This window comes from Cyanistes caeruleus, chromosome 1 (genome assembly GCF_971803275.1).
Source record: "Cyanistes caeruleus chromosome 1, bCyaCae1.hap1.1, whole genome shotgun sequence".
NCBI lineage: Eukaryota > Metazoa > Chordata > Aves > Passeriformes > Paridae > Cyanistes > Cyanistes caeruleus.
This window is the reverse complement of record NC_141701.1, coordinates 8,300,292-8,320,048: the sequence shown is the minus strand read 5'-3', so window position 1 is coordinate 8,320,048 and position 19,757 is coordinate 8,300,292. Positions and strand designations below refer to the sequence as shown.

The window sequence follows — 19,757 nt, the reverse complement described above, 5'->3', positions numbered from 1 at the left end:
TTCCAAAAAGGTTGAGAGCTGCACCCTAGGGCTAAGGGACAGGTGTCCCTTAGAGAGAATGGCTTTGCTTGCACTTGGGAAGCAGATTTTCTCTTGGAAATGAGATTTGGGAGCACATGCTGGAGGACAACATCTGAATTCCAAGTCCTCTTGGCGATGGTGGAAGAAATCCAGAGTAGCACAAGTATCAGGGATATTCTGTGGTAGAAGTACAGCAGGGTACTTCTCAGTGGTACAATTGATCAGGTAATTCTTGGGAAGGGCAGCTGTCTGGTTTTGAACAGTTCACAAGGCTCATCTAAAAATCAGATCAAGATTTGGCTGAAAAATTTAAAATAGGTAAGATAAAATATATTCTGGGAAAAACCTGAAAATTCTTTGCTGTAGGAGAAAAAATTCTAAAAGTTACTCCTAGACCAGAAAACCACTACTGGTGATTTGATTTCTTTTATTTTGGGTTTTTGGGGGTTTTTGTTTTGTTTTGTTTTGTTCTGGGTAGTGAAGCATATGGAGGTAGATTTTATACCAGTTAAGAGTTAATTTGTCAATACTAGAGTCTTAGGCTGAACAAGATCAGGGTTCTCATTCCAGAAAAGCTGTACCTGTACACAGAGATATTTACTCTGAAATAAATATTTACAGGAGTAAAGCTGCAACATCATAACCAGACTCATCTCTAAATAGATATGCTGAAAATATAGAAAGTAGAATTTCTCTTCTTGTACTGGATCAGAAAAGTTTCCCTCCTCATCCCATTACTTTTTCCTCCTCTCTTAAAATCCCATCAATTCACCAGGTAGGAGCTGTGTGAGCACTGCTAAATTCCAAGGGGTTTAGATGATGAGGAGGGAGGGAGAAAGGGAGGAAGGGAAATAGTCCCTGAAGGGTCTTGGCAAAACTCAGGAGCCTTCTTCCCACACCATTTCCCCAGTCTCTTTTCTGCCTTGCTCTTTCCTGGTAGTGAAATGCATCAGAAAGAATAAAAATCTTGACTTCAAATAGACACAGTTGCACTTTCTTCAGATCCCTGTATGGTCACATCTGCTGCAGAATTCATATCAGTGCCTTGAATCTATTTAGTCAATATCAGCTGGAGAATTTCAGGGTTTTTCAGGTAGAGCAAAAAATCCCTGTGTAGAAACCCTTAAATTACTATAGCACTTTTCTATTAATTTAGCTTCACTGCACTGAAAAAAAAAAAAAGTGAAATAAATCCCTAATGCTCTGAAAAATAAAATGAGGGCTCAGACACTCTGAAACTGTAATAGCTTAGCTGGAAGTATGAATTTAAACCAATAGAAAACCTCTTGTAAATATTATTAGTCATCTAGAACACTGAGTGATGGAGGACATTTCACTGGGAAAACCCTACTTCTTGCACATATAATGTGACTCTGAACCGAACTGAATTTTCATAATCTAGAAAATATTAAACTGCATTAAAGTTTTCCTTGTTCAGTCCAAGAGAGTTTTGGCTGAGGGTGTTGCCTATGAATATTTTCCTTTAAGAGTTTTGTTCTTTCTCTTGGGGCAATTCTGTTATTGTAGCTTTAGATTAACTATTAACTTATTTCAATTTAGCTTAGAAGGAAAGAACAGTGCCCCCATGGCAGTTTGCTTGGGTTGAACTGCTGCCCCTGCATATCTGAGCACCACAGGGCTTTTTCCACATTAAAATGGAAGATCTGTCTGCAGAGATGTGAGCACAGCAGACAGGAGCAGATACCTCTGTGGTCTACAACAAGGTCAGTGTAATTATAACTTTGCAGAAGTTCCTGCCAGACCAGCTGTTGACATTCCCATTCTGCACCAAATCCGTACACAAACAAGGAGCGTGACCAATGTGACAGATCTTGGTGTGGGTGGCACCTGGAGGCACCTGGAATGTCAGAGTGACTCCTGCAGCCAGGCCTGGCCAGATGTGTCCTGGTCTGACCGAGCATCCTCCCTGCAGTCACATCTGCTGGGGGGTAGAGATGATCTTTGCATGGGACAAGGGACTTGTTTGACTGATTTTACACGTGCAGCACCTGGATAAATCCACTTTCATTGCAGCAGTTTTGAAAGAAATGTTTCTAGTACAAATGAGGATAAGGACCAGGTTTAAACCAAAAGAGAAATCCCAGAATGTCTACTCTGAATTTCACTAAATAAATGATGACTCTAAGGACAAATGTACTTAGTAATCTAGGGGGTGACTGGGTGGCAGAAGTACAATCCTTCTTACTTTAACAAACTGTAATAATATTCATGGTTTGATATATGAAGTACTTTTTCCAAACCTCTACTCCACATAAACAGGAAGGAATTCCTTTTATATTATTATTTTTGTAGAGTGCTGAAAGGTTACTGGAGAATTTCTGATAGTTTAATTTAGGGGGATGAGTTGTTTTTTCTTCAAAATGTTTGTACAGTTATTTCGAGAAGAAAGAAGTGTGTGCTTGATGAGCCCAAAGTGAAATCAGGACAAAATATATGTTAGTATGATATATCTTATGAGTCTCTCCATGCATTTGTACGTGTCATCCATCACCAGACTGAAGGGAGAGACCAGTGGTCAGCTGGTGGCTGTAAATCTGTCCAATTCTGTAACTCACTCTAGCCAGATGCATTTGCAGAAAGCCCAGGAGCAAACCCTACCCTGTGTTAAACATTAGCAGAGTGTTGTTCATGTGTGCCTAATCAATCACACAGTCTTAAAGCAAAGACATCCATTCCACAGATGTAAATAAATAAAGCACCAGGCACTAGTGGGACTGTTTGTTATGCAGACAAGCAGGTGAAGTATTGGGAAATTTTATTCTGATGAGCACAAAGTACCAAAAGAGTCAAACACATTTTATTTCTATCTTTAAAGGTCAATGCCTGATGCTTGTCTAAATGCTCTGAAGCAATTTTGCTCTCTGAAGGAAAATATTCAGGATCTTGGCAAGACCTAGGGCTTTATTTCACCTCTCTTTAGCCACCTGTAAAGCAGGCACCTTCTGTAAACCAGTCACTTCATTTTCCTCTGTAATTAGCAGCAGGAGCAGTTCAGCAAAGCTGACCCCTCTGGTTCCTCTTCTCTGCTGGTGGTGGAGGGAACACATACTATGACTATAGACAACCTAACTCTTAGATGCTCAGTGCTGTCCAGTACCTGCTTTGCTTTGCTTTGCTTTGCTGGGTTCCAGCTACCCCAAACCTACTTTTGTGAGCCCTGGGGAGCCTTTGCATAACCAGCATCTGCCTGACTGCAGCTGCAGCAGCTGGAAAAGGGCTGTAATCAGGGCACTGTCACTCTGACTGAGTGTGCAGGAAGCAGGCAGAGGATGAAGTGCCGAGGTGCACTTGTGTCCTACTTAACTCTCATCTCAGACACTGGATTCCCTCTATTTTCCACTGAAAAGTTAGCAGTTTGCAAAGGGAGCTTCCTCCACGTCACAGTGAGATGCCAAGTCGAGGTGACACTGAGAATCCTTTCTGGAAAACATGATGTCAAAGGCACCACTCACTCCTTTTCATTTTGCAAGATATTTCCATCTTTTTATGATCCTACAAAAGTCTGGGATGTTTAAGGGATAGAAGAAGTACTTAAAGAAACCTCTGTTAACTTGAGCCTGTTTTGAGTCTGGGCAATTTCCATCATATGCACGGTATCGTTCAAACATTTAATATTTATATTCTGCCTCTTAGACCTCCCAAGATGTTCCCTCTACCAGAACTCACAGGGAGAAGGTGTTGCAATGAAACTGCCTTTTTCAAGTTCTCTAGAATCTCACTGGGGGAATACAGGACAAGGGATGTTCCTGACTTTGTTCTGTTCACGTGGGAAGAAGGAGTGCAGAGGGGTGAGGAGGACAAGATACTGAACACTTCTATTCATCTCAGAGATCCTTACTGCTGCTCACTTATTTGCCAGACAAGTTTGACTTCTGAACTCTTGCAGAACTTTACACATTGCAAAATTTAGTCTCTGAGGCAGATCTACATCTATCCTGCATCTAATCCTCACTCTACTCAGGACAAAATGGTGTTTTATAACCACATTTACTTGTTTTTCATGTTCCCACTCCTTAATATTCCCTCATGCTCCAATTCCACGTGCTCTTGTTGCTTTCCTGTCCTGTAGTCAATCCTTCATAATCTTTATTCACACACTTCTACTCACTGCTTCTGACAGAGGCACAGCCACAGCCTGAACAAGGAATCACAAAGCCCAAGTTAAAGGTGCCCTCCTTCTCTATCCATTTGTGTTTTGCACATTGAACCACAGAATGTGTCTTCCAAACTGCTGAAAACCAGTGACTGCATTTCCAGCATTTAGCATTTCAGAGTTTAATAAATTTCATGGATGAAAACCCTTCATGTTCAATTTGAGTAAGTGGGGAATTCAGATGCAGTTGTCCTGTGTCTTTATGAACTCCATGAAGTGCCAGATGACCAGTTTCCCTAATGGCTACAGGGCTTTGGGAGCATTTGATTTCTGAGAAGTGATTATGCCCAAAAGAGATTGTGCCCAAAGAAAAATGATCTGCATGAAAATGCACTCAATTATGAACTGCCACAGCAGAAATGGAACCTGACAGCCCAGCTGCCCCACAGGACTTCTGCATACATCACTGAGCAGAGGAAATGGTTCTAAGGACCAAGCTCATAAAATTCACTGACAGCTACCACAGCATACTCTGATTTTCAGAAACAGCTGGTACCCAAGTAGCTTTCAAGGTGGCAAGGGGAAATACTGGATATGCAGAGCATTGGAGAGAAGAATTTGGTGGAATCAACATTTTCAACCATTTGCAACCATCCAGAGGTCTGATGCACTTGGAGGTAAATGTGTGTATTGACAGTTCCTGTTGTAGAGAATGGGATTTTACCAAACAATAACACACATCTTCTATCATGTGTGAGGGGTTTACAGCTTTTTCTTACTGATTCCTTTATGCAGTGATTGAAGCAGCCAGGTATTGGGTTCCTTGTCCTTTCCTTAAGGAAAATGATACCCTGAACATCTGACACCACACCATGCACAGTCAGTGGCAGATGAAGGGAGTAACTTTCTTCTACTCCAAGATCTGTGATGTGAAAAGTCACTGCCTCTCATAAGGCAGCTACACTCACCATGGTAGAAAATCATCACTTAAAAGTACAGCAAAGAGATATTGTAAAAGTATCTTGATCACCAGCATTCATCTGTTTCCAGAGAAAAACTAACAAGTATGGTATTATGGATGGAAACTCTACAGAATGATCATGGAGAATAAAGGAAAGAAAATTGAGCTAAACTTAATTATCTCTTCTAAAGAAAAATAAATGTAAAGAAACAAGTCAGATGGAAATATTGTCCAAGCTACCAACATGATAAATACTGTGTATGCAGAAGGAGCTATTGAAAGTTACTACTTCATTTGGAAAAATACCCAAACAAATTAGCAAAAAGAATAGATGTTCGTGTTAAAGACCAAAAATACTGAAGTCAATAGGTGTCTGAACAGAACTAAATACACCAGAAAATATTAAGTACAATAGGCAACTGTGTGGGAGACATCAATACAAGCAGAGACACTGTGCAGAAGATTGGGAGGTTATTCCAAAGCATAGGAAGAGATCAGAGATGTGGTTATGGGACTTTCTAATGGTCTGAGTGCACAGACACTGCTAAGGACGCTAGCCCTTCTCTCGGTACACGAGCATCCAAACAAACCTGATCCCAGCATTGCCTATGAATCAGCCATACTGAAGAGCAAAGTTCTATTGGAGACACACAGACAAGACTGAGGATCACAGCAAAGAGACAAAATGAAAATGTGGACTGTAGAAAAAAAAATTAAAGATCCCCCAGGAAACAAGACGTGTTGTAGCTTGTCATTCATCCTATCTGACTTGTCAAGCTGTGGGACACCAGGGAGCATGACCAGAAATATTCTCTGTGCTAAACTGACCTCTGTCTATGAATGCATTTTTCAAAGCAATGAGCATCTTCAGGACAAATGTGAGCTAGAAATAATGCAATCTGAGCTTTGGCTGGATCCATTTGATTTGCTGGTCTCAACAGAAGAGCAGCAGTCAGGATGACAAAGGCAAGGCAGCCCTGCAGGGCAAGAAAGCAGCAGGTAACCAAACCTGAATTGGCTGGAAGCTGCTGTATGCTGAAGTGTTAATACAGCCAGTAAAGTTTACCAGGCTCTGAGAACACACCCAGTGTCCTCAGCATGCTCTGCTGGGTGTCTTTGTTTCCCTGGCTGTGCCCAAAGGGACAGGCACTCCTGTCTGTGCATGACAAGGAGGGAAAGGCTCTGTGCTGCTCTGTGGTCAGACTGTTGTGTCTCCTGGGTCTCCCAAACACAAAGATTATAGCTGATGACCTTGGTATTATTGAGGGAAGCAAAGTCTAGGAAACATGAGAAATCCTTAAAAAACTCCATAAACACTTCAAGGGGGAATAAAGATAAGAGGTTTTGAAACAGCAAGGCCCTCCTGGACATTTCAAGCTCTGTTACTGAGTTCCACAGTATCAGAGAATGTTCTTGAACACTGGGATATATTTGTCTGTGTTCTTAAATTGTCAGACAAACATCTGGCATGGTTTTGGCTGGGTACTCTACTGAAAACTTCACTGCAAACTTGGAACCCAGCACCAGCTAGGACTTTCCCCTGCAGGCAGTTTTATGTGGTCCAAGGACGAGATTCAGTGGCATGGTCATGGGCTGTTCTGTGTCTGCTGATCTCCACTCCAGAAACTTTCTCCAGACATGTTACATTGCCATAGACACAACTTTGGGATTCTCCAGGCACTCCAACAAAGATAGACAGCAAAATTATTCCATAGATCTCCTCCTCTCCAGAAACAAGGAGGTTGTGCCACTGCTGAGGGAGTAGGGGTACTTCAGAGACAGCCTGAGAGGAAGCACATCTCATCCTGAGGAGTTAAGGCACTTCTCTGAGAAGCCAGAGACTTTTTATATGTGCGAAGCTCAGATTTAAGATACTTTATATAAAACAAATGTTTGAAATCATCATGCTGCAGAGCTGAGGGTGTCTGAGTCCAGCAGCAAAGACCTCACCACCTGATGGGAAAGAAAACACAGCAGCTCCTCCAGCTGAGTGCGTGAACCACGGACTAAGGCAGTGGAGGAAGCAAAACTTAAGCAGAATGGCAGCAAACAGAAAGCATGTTGTGAAATTCAGTGCAAAGTCTGGATGCTACAAAGATCGTGCATGTGCCTGACAAAGAGAGAGTGGGGCAGGGGAAAGCCCAGATCTGGAAAGGAAACAGAGCCAACAGATTTTCACACAGCAGAAGAAAGATGGCAACCTGGTTATATCAAATTCATAATCAAGATACTGAGAACAGGAAGTGGGGAAACTGGTTTGAAAACCAACTAATCTGAAAGTATATGATGTTGAAACACTAAAAAAAAGGGTGGTGTTTAAAGTCACATCTCTAGGAACATACTAATGCTTTCCTTAGTGGCAATGGGTCCTGTAAAGCACATCCAAGATCAAATTCTTTAAAACAGTGATTTACTCATTCTTGTGTGACTTACAAGGCACAGCATATCTTTCAAGAAGGAATTCTTTGGAGGTTTACTGAAGGATCACTGTCTCTGTACATGGCTACAAGCAGTTGCAGGTTCTCTGTAGAAATAGTGTCCATTTTGGATTGCAAACATGTCATGGTGCTATCAAGGACTGGGAACATGAAATGGCTCTTAGTTTTTGACTTGTTGATCTAATTCTGCTCTGTGCAGACTTCTGCAAGCAGCCTTAAACCAGGCAAATGAGGAAAGGCAACAAGAGAAACATTCTAGAATTTATAAAGGAGTGATCATGCTGGTCCTCAGCCTGCTTCAGATGACTGAATCCTTTTCTATTTCAGAAAAAAAATCCCCAAGAGTTGTGAAAAAGGTAATAGAAAAGGAGGGAGAAAAAGTAAGGGAGATAGCTCATGACACACAGCTCTTAAGTCTGCTTGTGATGGAATGATGGAGGAAATTTCATGGTGTAACTCTGAATTCTCTGACAAAATGTCTTGCTAAAAAGGAAACTTTAATGTGGAAGGAATACAAATAGAATGGCAAACAAATATTCTGTTTCTACCTTGGGATATTTGAATTGTGACAGGATTCAGCAAAAATACTTGAATATACTTTGAAAGAAGGTGAAACCATGTCCTAATCTCATGATCATGCAAGGTGTGCATGTCAGGACATACCCAAACTGTTTCCTGCTCTGTGGCACCACCTCCTGGCACCAGTGACAGCACAGACCCAAAAACCAGCTAGAACTCAAATTTTTCATGTTTCCTTTGATCTAAGTTATTGCTAGAGCTGTTTGTATGTAAGGAAGCAGGGGTTGATACAATTTTTGATCAGAGGTCTAAATAGATATGATTGAAAATAATTTCTTTATTAGCATTACAGAATTAAATCCTGAGTGAAAATAATGGTGTATTAACACTGTTTACCCCGTTGTATCAGTCATGAAGTGATGTTTGGCAGCATGTACATTCCATACCCATCCACCCACAGTTTTCTGCATCTTCCAGACTTACTCTATAAACATAGAGAAAGCAAGGAATTGCTCAAAGGAAAAAAATCACTAAGTTCTCTTTTATGTCCAGCAGGAAGTTTTGAAATAAGGTCTCACCTGCAGACTTGTGAAGCCAGCAGAAATGCACTGCAGGAAGGATTCCAGTTTTAGAGTGCCTGAGCCACCAGTGGATGTTCCAGGTGAGCTGCACACAGCTCACTACAAGCCATTGAGCAGGGGAGGACAATTCAGAATCAAAACCTGAGCCATTTTTCAGACACAGCTCCCTGCACATCATTCTCCCTTCCCCCCAGAGGTGAGCTCTGCCTTCCTTCTGTGGCTTGCTAAAGGGTGGTGTCTGAAGACATATTTGTGAAAGTGGGTACAAGACCACAAGTAAAAAAGTTGCACTATTTTTGCCTGCTGCTGCTTTTTAATCAGCATTTGTGCTTTCAGCATGCTGCAGCGTCTATTTTCTAGGCATAGGCTGCTCAGCTCCAGTCTTGCCCTTATTTCCATATTCAAAAATGTGTCACAGTAGGCAAGATAAGGGATTCAGGTGGAAAAGCCACCTGAATGTATTGGGTAATATTTATTAGAGGTTTGGAAGCTGGTTGGCAAAAACCTCTCCTCAGAAAAGTAGAAAAAATTGATTTAGTAATAACTGAGATAGTAAACTCAGTAAATTGAGGCAATTCAGAATTATATTCTATTTAAGTAAGATATTCCTGCATTTAGGAGAATTAATCAAACTGGTAAATGTAAATAAAATTTTCAACTAATCTTTCAAGATAGCATTTTAAAAACACTGCTTAAATGAGCAAAAAAGAAGAGGGAAAACAAGTTGCTGATCCTGTCACTTTCCACCTACAGAGGTATGGATCTGGAGCAACAAAATAGAAACCTACAAAATTGTTATTGAAAACTTTATTCCATGTACTCAAGAAAAGGAAACATATTAACCAACACAGTAGAAGAGGATATGCTGAGAAAATCTGAGAAGATTGTTTTCTTGTTATTGAGTTGACCTTGTGCTTACCACAGTAAAATTAGGCTCAATACTTCATCTTGCTCGTTCCATGACTGCTTTTTTGTAAAATGCCAAAACCCTCTCTACCTGATCTGTATGAGGAAATTAATGGTTCTTCCTACTGATGTGTCTGCAAAAAACATTGGGAGTGGCTGTCAACACCTTCTGTACGAAGCTGTCAGGGGTGTTGGCTAGATCTGTATCTGAAGACTGTGACTGAATGAACTTTGCTCAGTGCAGTTCCAGTGATCATGTAGTCTAATAACAGCACTCTTTTACAGCAAAGCGCTGTTTGTTTTTTTTTTTTTTAATAAGAGATAATAAAATTACACTTAATAATATGATGCAGCATATGGAATACAACTCTTGTTGCACTTAACAGAATATAATTACTCCAGGAAGGGACATTGAACTCGCTGATTTCAGAACATCTCAGAAATTTACTTTTCAAATACTAAAGAGTTTGAAATCCAGCCTCTGAATTGGATCAATTCTTTTGTATTGCTAATAAGACCAGCTTTATGATGATGTACTTGCAGGACCTCAGATAAGCGTGACAATGAACAAAGCAGACTTTGCAGCACTAAAATGTCAGGCAGCTTGTTCAGCAGGTATTTATATCTTCTGTCCTAGTAAAGGGAAAGGTGACATTGTCTTTGAGAGGATAAAATTAGGTGCTAACTCCCCACATTCGCTGAAAAGTTCTGCAATTGCACATGCCAATACCCTTTGAAGTAGAATAGCAACAGCAGTACAGTGAAAAAGAAAAAAAAAAGAAAAAGAAAAAAAAGAAAAAGAAAAAGAAAAAAAAAAAAAGAAAAAGAAAAAAGATATCCAGACGTGGTTTGGACAAAAGTCTTTAGTAAGACATACTGCCAATGCCAAGAATGTGGAGCTCTGGGAGTCTGAGACATTTCTTGTCTATGGTGGGAAAGAACTAAACCACTGTGGGTCTCAGGGAAAAAAGTTATGTCAGGCAATACCTTTGGGCCTCAAAAGTGTTTAAGAATTCACTACTCCTGTTTTCTTTCCCCTCTGTAGTATATTCCTACCTTTTTTTTCCTAAGGTGACAGTTTTTAAGCCCACATCCTTTCCTTACAGGTTAAAGGAAAATTTCCGGTGCTTTATTTAGCATTTCCTTCCTCCTACCTCCTTCTATGTACCTCCTTTACTTCCTTTACTCACAATAAAGAAGTAATATTATGGAGGTGTAAGAGGATTTCTGGACTTAATTCTAGCAGTGTTTTCATATCTCATTCATTGACATAGTGCTTTCACATTTAAACACCTTGCTCAAGACATTTGCATAGATACTGAAAAAGCTTAATTCTCACTTTGGTTTAAAAGCAAGGCACCCAGTAATGTCAATAACAGACTGAAGAATGACACCATCCCAAATAAAAAGAGACTAAAGATTCTAAATATTCTTTTGTTGACAAGAAGAACATTTTGAAACTGCTTTCTGAGACTGAATTTAGGTGAAGCTCTGTACAATGTGGCCTAGTAGGAGGTGTCCTGGTCCATGGTGGGATTTGGAACTTGATAGTGTTTAAGGTCTCTTCCAACCCAGGCTATTTATTGATTTCATGATCCCATGATCTCAAGTAGATGGAAACATCCACTCTACAGGCTTCTTTCTCTTATGAGCAGCAGCACTGAGAACAAAATTAAATTGCAAGTTGGAAGTTCAGGCTTCTCTCCAGGTTACCAGCGCACCACAAGGTTTTGTTTTCTCTCACAAAAAGTGCAAAATATATTGAAGCAAGAGAGATGATAAACCTCCTGTCAGAACAGCTGGAGTCTCTGTACTAAAAAGGGTGGCTGCATTCAACCTGCTTTTTGGGAGCAGTCCCAGCTCCTGCTGTCCCACCAGCTGTGTCCAGGCCGTGTCTAGAAGAGGGGTAGAATCTGTGCCAAGGAGCAACCCAGCAATTACCCAACCCAAACCAGTTTAGTTTAATAGTGTAAGTATCACTGAAGTTTCCAGACATACCTCACCCAGTCCAATGTGTTGCCTTCAAGCACACAAAAATTGGAAATACATTGAGTGTTTTATAATTTCACCAACTGGAAAATAAGATTTCCATCCCACAAAGCACTGGAGATACTTCCCCCATCAGAAGCACGAGGACTGAGACAGGTCTGTGGATATTTCTTGTGTGAGTGCAAAAGAGACTGTAGTACATGGTGACTAGTTTGGTTTGTGACCTGGCACAGTAGCCCAGCTATGGGACCTTCCTAAGGTCCTGACTGCACACTGGAACCACTGAAGAGTTAAAGATCTTGTGAACTTTGTGCAATATTTGCCTATGTTTCTCCCTGCTTACACCTGTCATGAACAAAATCTCTCAAGAAATCCACCCCAGTTAAAACACTGTGTTTAATTATGTACAGTTAATGTTCTTATCCCATTTGTAAACCTTGTTTGTTGTACCCCTTGTTTACTCCGATGGTTATTAGTAATGTTAATTACTTAGCAGTTTCTGAAGTGTTTTAAGAGTTCTTATGAGACATTCCTGTACCCTTTCCCTGACTTCCCTGCCACACTGGAACAAAAGCAACTCCTTAAGGAGCTATGCCATGGAACAAAACAACTCCCATGGGAGCTGTAGTAATATGTAAACTAAAGCATGCAAGACACTAAAACAACGAGCTAACAGAGGAATAAAAGGACAAGGAAACACATTCTAGCAAGCTGTGATGAAAGATCATCTTCCTGCATCACCTAAGCCTGCTTAGAAACCATCTTCCTGCATCACCATGACCTAAAGAGGACTGGAAAGGACTGGCCACCCTAGACAATGAGCCAGAACAAGAGGCTTCCTGGCTACTCTCATGAGGATGGAAGCCCCAGCTCTGCAGTGTGTGCTGCAAAGCTGAGTTGTGCCTCCTCCTTGGAGCTGCCAGTGTGGGAATGCTCGTGGTGCAAGTGACCCCTCAGACCCCCACCCCAAGAGCTGAATCCTAATAAAAGCATCAAACAGGAGCTTGTCTCATGGCCAATTTTTTTCACACTCAGAACATCTTTAGCAACAAAGACTGGCAGGAACACACATCCCAGAGGCCTTTCCACTCCCTGCCAGCATGGTGGTGTTTGGACAAGAGGCTTGCTCTACCTCCTCACCTCCAGGGACAGAGATTCAAGCAGGCTCCAACACCAGAGACCACTGCACAGAGGCCAGCTGGTTCTTGTGGAAGGTTTATTCCACTTTGCTATTTGGTGTATGAATGGGCAGATTGATCAAGAGAAAAAGGAAAGGATGTATTTGCTAGGGAGAAGAGATAAGAATCAATACAGGAATGGTGAGGAGCAAAAGTCACACCAGAGCTGGCCAGAAACACAAGTTCTTCCACTCAGCTTTAAAATGGGACAAATATGCCTAGAATTTAACAAGCATTTTTTGAGGCTCGTGAATGCCATCGTGTCAATCACTGCAGAGCTGTCTATAAATCCCTGCTGCTTGCTGTAACTCATGGTATTCACATTTTGGATTTACCAGTTTCAGCCACCTTTCTGTTGTTTGCAAACAGAATACAGGACACCTTTAGCAAATTATTGTCAGTTAGAAATTGCTTAATCCTTGGCTTTTTGAAGCTAAACCAACCAGTTTTAAATAGCTTACCTAAGGACTTGTGTAGCTCAACAACCTCCACCTCTGTGGTAATATTTTACAACCAACCTTCCTCTCTTTGCATACCTTTATTCAATTGTCTTGCTACAAGATAATCAATGGATGACTTCACACTCCATTCCACTGTTAATGAGTGAAGTCAGTGACTCTGAACACTTTAGCATGAGCACTACCCTCTGTCTGTCTATTAAAGAATTCTTCCCACAGTCAGACTTCAAAGCTATGTCCTAAAGGCATTTTCATATAGTTCTCATGTCTTCCTCTTCTTTGGGAGGTGACATTGTCTCCATTGATCTTTTAGTCATGAAGGACTCAATATGACTCAAAAATTTACAGTGATGGGTTCAGTTTTGGGCTGTGATAATTTTGTTCATCCTTGTAATGGAGGTGTTCAGACCATTAAAACAAATGGCATTGAGAGCCATCACTTTTCATAAATTAGGGGGAAGAGACAGTTCTGTAGGAACCTTGATCCCTGTCTCACACAGGCATCAGCCACAGATAAAAAAGCTGCTGGGTAACTATTGGTCAGTGCTTTCAGGTGTCTCACGTATCAGAATAAATGAATTCTTAATGACTGCTGTCCCATTTTCAAATCCCAAACCCTTTTCATAACAGTGACATTACTTGGTTCCCTAGAATAATACAGAAGGGAAAGATGATGGAATGGGATGTGTGCAGTTTTCCCAGCTTAGTTATGACAGAAACTTAGCAGTGAATTTTCTTTATACACTTCTACCTTCAACTCTCTGGTGTACCTCTATAAATTTCATGATGGAAATCAAACCAAATGAACACCCAAATGCAATAACTGACTTCATTTCCTTTGAAGAAATCCACACAGGCATAAGAAGAAAAAGAAGCATTAGCAGAAGGTTGTGCAGGAAGACAGATGCAAGTACAACTGAATGCTCTGAATGTTTCCAAAACTACCTTTTTCTTGGCATGATCACAAAATAAATTGCATACAGCCTTAAAAGCTGTGCAGTTTCACAGCTTGAGACCCCAAAAAATATTTGTTAGAAAGATTCTCCAGCCTAAAATATATTAATCTGTTTATTTGGCATAATGAGTTCTCTGGAAAGAGTTACCTGAGATCAGTTCTGCACTGAGACATCTGATCAGTTAGACAAGGCATGAGGCAGACCTCAGGAACAACAGCCTGAGTTGGCTGTTTGCCTCTGAATGGTTCAAATAAAATATCTAGAGTGGAAAGAATGGGGCAACCAAATGCCTCCTGGAACAGAAAACTCTGAAAATGTAGGTAGTTATTTTGTCTGGCTGAGTAATATGGTCAGGTCAAATGTCACCAACATGATCAGAATGTGACTCAGCTGTCAGGTCTCTTGACCACAAAACTGTTTGGTTTCTTTGAAGGAAAAAAGGGAAAAATAAACAGTCACACAAGAACCTCTACAAGACCTGAGGGTTGAAATAGGCTGCCCAGACACTTGAAACAATAATTTTGTTTTAGGGGTCAGAACAAAATAAGCTTGGAAAGGCATGCACAAGAAACCCCTTTCAGAATATGTTGGTAAGGGTCTGACCCCAGACCTTCCTTCAAGTTGTCAGTGACTCAGGACATAGTTGAAGAGAAGTAGAGTATCTAAGTGTAGTATTTAAACAGACATTACTTTTTCCTCGTTATTCAGCAATTCACATTTCTTTATCCAGGGTCATATGAGTTCAACTACTGCAGGAGGTCCATATGCCAGCATCAAGTATGTGCTGTTCCTAGGATTCCCTGGACACTCTCTCACTGGCCCAGATGAATGGACACAGTTCTTATGCTGGGTAGCAAGATGCCTGTGCAGGAATTTTTTAACAAAAATGCTGCTTTACTCCAGCTTTGGCTGTTTTAGCTGTTTCAGCTCTGCTTGACACCTTAAACTTGCATGCTCCCTTTCTCACTTATGCATGCCACTTGAAAACCATCTGCATGTGTTTCAGGTTTGTTTGCCACTTCAAATCTGACTCCATTGCTTGATACCTTAAAGTGGTCTCCACAGAACATTTCAGCTTTTCTTGTCACTTAGATGTCACCTTTGATCCCTCTTAGCTCTGTCACCTGCTTTTCCCTTCAAAGCTGCCTCTTTGTATTAGTGCTTGAAGGAGGACTTTTGGTATAGGGTATCAGCAGAGTCTCTGTAAAGGTGCAGAGTCATGACAGCTTCTTTTACTTCCTTTGTCATATCCACTTCCAGTTCTCTTACTGTCAGTGCTCCTGTTGCTTAGGTCAGGTTCGCCTCTCCCTAAGTACTTCTCACATGGTCTCTTCATCCATCTCTTCATCCATTCAGTGTGGCATCAAAAGATGACACGTAGTTGACATGAAAATAATCTGTTTAGTTAGTGCTTGCTTTGATAGATCCAGAGAAGGAGTCCAGGAATATGCTGGGATTATCCTTTGTCTTCATATGCATGAACCTTTTGTGAATTCCCTCAGAGTTTACAAGATTTGACTTGTTCTTAGAGTAGATGATTGAAGCAGGTTGATGACTTTGATATTTTTTTTTAACCTGGACATAATCCATCACAAGACAGTTGATAAGGAGTGTGGGGAGTGAGGTGCTTCACATCAGAAAGCAAGTGACAGTTATTAATTCTAGGTTGGATACACAACCTAAAGTGAGATCAAGCAACAGTAATGCTACAGGACTAACAAGACAAAAAAAATCTCTAGCAAATAAATGGGTTAAGCTTAGTTTATGCAACATTAAACTCATTTCCCACTTAGGGAGTTTGTATAGAAATCACAGAGGCAAGAAGCATAAGATGTTCTTTGTTTAATCCTCTGGAAGGTCAAGGGACCAATGGCACTGAAGAAGCATCCCTGGGGTAAGCAAACTGCCAAAAAGTCCAGAGCTCAACTGGAAGACCTCAGCCTCCCACCTGTAAAACCCATTATTGCAGTTCTTGTCTGCAGGTAGAGCCTGAGACAGAAACTTAATTTGTTTATTGCTGTAAGGCTGACAACAATTGGAAAATATTAACATCAGCAAAGCTGGTGAACTCACTGATGACTGAATAGTCTTTTCAAAGACTCTCCAAACAAACAAGTACAAAATATCCCATCAGTACGAGCCCCAAAGAAATATATTTGTTTATAACAAGGAGTCACTTTCTCCTCCTTACTTGGGGAGAAATTCCAGGAGACAAGGCTGAAGTCAAATATTTCTCTATACTTGGTGCATCAGCAGAGTTCTGGTAGGTTCCCCAGGAAAAAGAGAACATATATTTTTGAGAAGACTTGTAGGCCTTTTGGGAGACCTGGACTGTGCTATGCACCTAAGGTGTTTCAAAGAGACATATAACGTATTCTTGACACCAAAATAGATGCTGAGATTTTATGAATGAACATTTGACCAGTGGAAAAATAGTGGGCAGTATTAGCAAAGCCTCTGAGGAGATCAGGAGAGCCCCAGATCCGTCTACTGCTGGTTTCTCATGTCAAATGTGACTTGCCAGGACAGTAATTAGCACAGCAAGATTACAGCAAAGGTGAAGCCCTGGCTAACACACCTGCTCCTCTGAAAAAGGATGGGATCCAAGATTAAAAGGAAGTTTTAAAGAGTTAAAATTTCATACAGAAGTTAGTAGGTGAGCTACCAGTATGAAAATGTGACTCTGCAAAGATGTCTGATAGACCGTGACTGAAAATCCTGCTGAGACCTGAGAATGTGATAGAGTTAATCAGAGGCTGTCATTTGGACATCCCCTGACAACAGGCACAAAGCTAAACTCATCCAGGGACACCTCTCAGGAGGTACTGGCAGGGTGTCCTTACCTCAGTCTTGTTTTCTGGGAGTGCCAACAAAAGCAATGTCAATACAGCTGGAATGGAGAAGGATATAAAAAGTTTCATTTATTTCTGAGATGGCAGCGTTGGCTGCAACTAAACCATTTTATTTTTTTTTTTTGTCATTGACAAAAAAGGGCTGGAAATATGCAGATATAGACATATTTCCCTAATCACAGTTTTTTCATTTGCAAACTGAAAACCCTGGAGAGATTTGGATTACAGAATCCTTAACCTTTCCATGCCTGTGATGGCTCCATGGCAACTCACTCCTTGTGTGAGGCCTTTCCTTTGTTTGTCTATTGTTTCCTAGCTAAGCTTCCACTGCCCATCAAACAGATGATCACATGGTAATTGATGAGTTTTGTGGTGTCCCTCTTTAGTGGACTGATGGAGCTACAGGGTCAGATGTGTTAGTTCACCTTATCTAAATTGTCACCACATTACACCCAAATAAAGGTCATCTGACCCAACAGCCTTCCATGGCAATGGTGGCAGGAGATGGGAAGTGCAGGGTAAAGAAGGTGGCAAATACAGAGTTAATCTCAGAGTATCCTAGTGACCTACAGGGCAGGGACTTCTGGAGGCATGTCCTTGTGTCTGATGACCTTTGTCTAATTTCCTTTTGAATCCAGGTCACTTTCAGGATCCACATTATCCCCAGTCTATTCATGAACTTGAGCAATTAATAAGCTACTGGTTTTGGGTGAGTTTGATATTTCTTGTCCTATTGCTGTTGATTGGTAAATTATTTCTTTTTTTTTTTTTTTTTTTTTTTTTTGGTGGGTTAGAGAAGCTATTTGTCCTGAGTGCAGCAGTGAGCAGTGAGGGTCTGAGTCATGTGGACCATGAACAGGCTCCTGGGACCTGCTTGAATCCTGAACATGGCAACCCTTTTAAACAAGGTAAGATCCACGTCTATGAAAACACTAATTGCAATCAAACTTTCAAGGGGCTCCTGGGTAGACTGATAATATCACTGAAGCACTTGAAACCAGGCCAGCCACTTGCAATAGCTCGATTTCAAGTGCTAAGAGGAAGAAAGAGTAGTTAATTATATTCTGATGCATAATGTGTGGGAAAGGAAAAGGAAAGGAAAGAGGGAAGGGAAAGGAAGGGAAGGGATACTACAGATTATGCATAAACACTGATCTTCTTTCAAGGATTTTAAGCTTTCATAAGACTTCTTTATGGAACTTGTTAGCAGCAATGACAGCAGTTTTACTTCAAGCAGAGACATAAAGCATTGACCTAAAGGCCATATATAGGCCATGAAAAATAAGGGCAAATTCTCTATTTTCCAGAAAAGATTTTGGGCCTCTGAGAAGCCAAAAGGTGATACAAGTGCAGAAAATGAACCAGAAGAAAGCATCAGAAATGAGAAAAAAAAACAAACCTGTGTGACTCAGATATAACTTGGGTAGGATGGGGAGGGGTGGGAGTGATGGGGAGAATTTGGCAGAAAAATATACTACAATTGCTACAGTTGTGGTATGTTTCTTAAATAAAAGAGGGTCTGTCCCTGTCAGCAGTTTTTCCTAACTGAAAAAAATACAGAAGACCAAACTGTTTTGGCTAACTATGTCAAAAACTGCAGCAGGAAATGTTCTGATATTGCAGAATGCCTTTGCTGAATATATTTGATCATAGAACATGGATTGGAAAGGAAAATAGAAACAAATTAAGAGGAAATATCTACCTAGATAAAACTTGTTTCTCTATGTTTATTTCTCAGCAATCATACCCCCAAATATTCTTTTCCCCCCAGATTTCATTTATCACTTCTTTGGAAATCACTGATCTGGCCTGTCACCCAATTATCTTCAGAGTGAAAACACTCCTCAGTACATCTATTCTAAGCTGTTCCTGCCACAGTTTGAGTCTGTTAGAAATCTGGTCATTTTATTTTCATTTCATATTTGTGTGCTGCCTGACACAAGCAAGAAAATAAAACTCCTGGAGAAAGATTTTCAATTCATATTGGTGTCAATTGAATGTAACTCTGCTGGCATCAGTAGCATAATGTTGGCATTTTTTAAGTGCACAAGGCCCTCAGATGGAGGGCACCTTCTGTGGTGCTATCATCTGCCAAAGCTTGAGAAAAGCTCAGTTAAACCTACAGACTTGTGCTCAGTTAACCTGGGTGAGGGGGCAGATTCCCATTCACTGACTGACTCTGCCTCAATAGGACAGGAGGAGAAAATAAGATGAGAAACCTCATGGGTTAAAGACAGGGAGATCACTCACCAGTTAGCATCACAGACAAATGCAGGCCATAAAGATTGTATGTACTCAGACCTTATGGGTCTGGGCTGGATCTCATGTGGTTTGACAGCATGAGGATATTTCTGGATGTAGAATACAGAATGATCTGAGCTGGGAGGGACCTTAAAGATCATCCAGTTCCAACCCCCAGGCCACAGGCAGGGACTCCTTCCCACAATAACTGCATGCCCACCTTGAGGGGAGCTGGAAGCTGCCATTTCTGCTGCAATAGCCAAGCTGTGATGGAAATTGCAGCGAGCCCCAGGGCTGGGAGGGACCAGGTGATGTCACACAGCTTGGAGAGTCTGGGACTGCCTTCCACTGTTTCCCACCCTGTTTTGTTTCCTTCAAGAAGTGGCTCTGTCAGAAGGTGTCAGTTTTGGATACCCACCTCTCCAGCCTGTCAAGGTGATCGTGGGAGTCGACAAGTGATGAACTGCTGAGCTGTCTGTGTGTCTCCTCTGGCTGAGAGGTCACTCAGGAGGAGGGAAGCAGGCACAAAAGCTTCTCTCCTCT

The 19,757-nt window shown here is 41.1% G+C and overlaps 1 long non-coding RNA gene across 1 annotated transcript; it reads left to right on the top strand.

Moving 5' to 3' along the window:
* The first annotated feature begins 1,614 nt into the window (after window positions 1-1,614).
* Window positions 1,615-18,445, top strand: LOC147655285 (uncharacterized). Its single transcript, XR_015278578.1, has 3 exons — window positions 1,615-1,745; window positions 17,768-17,881; window positions 18,281-18,445. It is a non-coding gene; the product is annotated as an uncharacterized LOC147655285 (long non-coding RNA).
* Window positions 18,446-19,757: the final 1,312 nt, after the last annotated feature.